The sequence below is a fragment of the Seriola lalandi genome, unplaced genomic scaffold (genome assembly GCF_002814215.2).
Source record: "Seriola lalandi dorsalis isolate HSWRI2012SDOR001 ecotype SW California unplaced genomic scaffold, Sedor1 jcf7180002054464, whole genome shotgun sequence".
NCBI lineage: Eukaryota > Metazoa > Chordata > Actinopteri > Carangiformes > Carangidae > Seriola > Seriola lalandi.
The window spans coordinates 1,088,001-1,089,681 of NW_019525017.1; the positions used below are offsets into that span (position 1 = coordinate 1,088,001).

The 1,681-nt window shown below is 39.7% G+C and overlaps 1 long non-coding RNA gene across 1 annotated transcript; it reads right to left on the reverse strand.

Moving 5' to 3' along the window:
- Positions 1 to 224: 224 nt before the first annotated feature.
- On the reverse strand, positions 225 to 1,567 carry LOC147818833 (uncharacterized). The gene is made up of 2 exons (XR_015437558.1): positions 1,409 to 1,567; positions 225 to 628 (listed from the first exon to the last, which is right to left on the reverse strand). It is a non-coding gene; the product is annotated as an uncharacterized LOC147818833 (long non-coding RNA).
- Between the last annotated feature and the right edge of the window lie 114 nt (positions 1,568 to 1,681).

The window sequence follows — 1,681 nt, forward strand, 5'->3', positions numbered from 1 at the left end:
GCTGTAAGGAGGTACAATGGTGCTTCAAGCTAAAATAGCATTGCCAACATGCTCACAATGATAATGCTAACATATGATGTTTAGCAGGTTTCCCATGTTCCTTGTTGTAGTTTTGGGTGTTAGCATGCTAATGTAGCCCACTCCTGATAATTACACCGTAATTAGGTTTGTAAGGAGCTCAGAAATATAGACTAAAAGAACCATAAATGAAACACAAGGCAAGCTGCAATTTAAAACCTTTAGTGAAATGAACTTGCAGGTAGTAATTCACAGCATGTAAATAACAGGTTCATTAAAAGATTAAAAATATAAAGAAAAGGAGCCCTTTGAAATAAGTCTTTAGTGTATGAAAAGCCAATAAAGTCTGTTATCTGTGATCATTTTCAGTCTTTTTAATGTCCGTTGTCCCCAAGCGTTGTCTGTGACTGTCCGGTGACAGTTTTCTGGAATAGTGGGCACTCTTTGTGGGTGTGTGGGAGTCCTGGCGACTTGCACCACCCTACCACCAGGTGGAATATTCGATGACTCAACTCTGGGCTCCAGGTTCCAAGTACAGTTTTACTGGGAGGCTCGTCATCAGTAGGAATGATCTCCAGGGGTGTTTCTCACTATTTCCATACGACCGGACCTGATGGCAAACAGGAGTTTAAGATTTTATCCGATCTATTTGCTGCACAACATTCACACTAAAGCATAACAATGACAATGTAACATTAACCACATCACATACAATATTATACTCAATGATAACATTTCCATGCCTGGCATTACACTCTAGTTCAAAAAACTTCTCATGTCTCAAGAGCAATATCTAAATCATTGTACCATCATAACAGCACACATCATTGTACACTATAGTACTGATTCTAAAGGAGTTTTTTAAGGACCAGTCCTAGCCTGGTCAGATGCGTACACGAACTGATGAAGCCTCTTGGATGAGAGGTGAAACGTCTTCCCAGACAAATAACCTAGTCCAGTTGTTTTCGATTTAAAAAAACTCCTTTAGGATACTATGACCTGGACAAATGAGAATATACACAGGCTTATAGTACTGATTAGACAATACAAAAAACAAAAATATTATGACAATAGCTGTAAGCTTTACCTTAATTTAATATCAGGAAATATTTAATCAATATCATCATGTTACATATGGCCCTGCTATAATTAGCAATGCCCACTCTCTGATGAAAATACAGGTGACATTAAAATACTCTCACATCTCCCACAGTAAAATATTAACACTGCAATTTAAATATTTACATCTTAAACATCTGCCTTAAACATTGCTGCTACAGCACAGTCAGCAATCAATAACTCCGGCCGCACATTTCTCCAAACAACTCCACAGAGGCCACGCAGCGCCGCACACACAAATAACAACATTAGCACCACGCTGCTAGCTTACCGAGACAGCTGGAAAAGACAACACCGGACTTCCAAACTTCCGGTGTGCTTCTACTTTACTCTTCTGTGTTGGCTAGTTAGCTGGTAGGTTTTACTCACAGTTTACTTTTTAATGCTACTTATCAATTCCCCCCCGTCGCCGTTACACGAGCACGTCTCATTTCTGTCTCTCACACAACCTTGATTGTGCAGGTACTTTGTGTTCCACCTGTCATGTTCAACCAGAGGTGGGACTTAACCAACTATGATTACTGAGTGGCTGATCATTTGTTCA